This window comes from Chrysochloris asiatica, unplaced genomic scaffold (genome assembly GCF_000296735.1).
Source record: "Chrysochloris asiatica unplaced genomic scaffold, ChrAsi1.0 scaffold00016, whole genome shotgun sequence".
NCBI classification, from domain to species: Eukaryota; Metazoa; Chordata; class Mammalia; order Afrosoricida; family Chrysochloridae; genus Chrysochloris; species Chrysochloris asiatica.
Window position 1 is genome coordinate 29,353,313 of NW_006408534.1, and position 1,255 is coordinate 29,354,567.

The window sequence follows — 1,255 nt, forward strand, 5'->3', positions numbered from 1 at the left end:
ATTTTTCCTCTGAGACATAATCTTAAAAAAAAAAAGTTGCTGTGGAGTCAATTTGGACTCATATTGTATCAGAACAAAACTGTGCTTCCTGAGTTTTCAGTGACTGATTTTTCAAAAGTAGATTACCAAACCTTTTTTCCAATGTGTCTCTGGGTGAAATTGAGCCAATATTATTGAGACATAATATTATTTCTGCTAGAATGTTAACCATAGAGAATGTTAAACATTTTCATTACCCAGGAACTCTGAGACATAACGTTGCTGTTCCTGTTGTTGTCAAGTACCATTGAATCAGTATCAACTCAAAACAACTCTGTCTAGGGTTTCTGAGTGGTGGCTAGTGGGTTTAAACCACTGACCTTGTGGTTAGTATACCAGCGCTTCTCCTACAGTGCCCCACCAGTCTCTGCTATTATGATGCCATGTCGTATTTTTTGTTGTTGTTATTTTTAATTAGCATGAGGTTAGAAATGTCTTATAAAATTGCATAATTTTTTGTGAATATAATTGTCAAGTTACAGATTTTTTTTTTTTTTTTCTTTTTTGTGTGGGAAACCATACAGAGCTATAAGCCTGGAGAAGATTTAAATCCATTAGTCCTTTGGCACCAATATGGACAGATTTCCATCCAGAAACAAAATGGAAGTGTTCTCAAGGGATCAGTAGCCAAAGCACTCTAAGAAGTTTCCTCAAGCTTCTTGGCCTATTACTTAGGTTTTTTTTCTTTTCTCTCTCTCCCTCTCTCTTTTATTTATTTTTTAGGAAACATTCATTGAAGACCTTACATGTGCCAAAGTATGTTCTATGTACTTTTATAGACATTAGGCTATTAATCTTTGCAATTAATCTGAAAGGAATGATTTTCATTTTCCCAAATTTAGAAAACTTCTCTTCAGAGTAACTAGTTCTGATTTTGAAGTCAGGCCTCTTTTATCTGCCTCATTGTTGTTGTTGTTAAGTGCTGTAGAGTGGGTTCTGACTCACAGCAACCTTCACTGGGTTTCTGAGGAGTGACTGGTGGTTTTGAACCACCAACCATATGGTTTTAACTGACCTTGCATTTGAGTGCTGATCCTATAGTGCAATACCAGGACTCCTATACTTCCTCTATAATTAGAAGCAATCATACCTTCTACAATACAGGCTGTAGTTTATTAGCTCATTGTGACACTTATATCTTATTTGGATCCTACATCAAACAAGCTATAAATTTTTTTGTGAGATTTGAGTACTGACTATATATTTGATAATATTA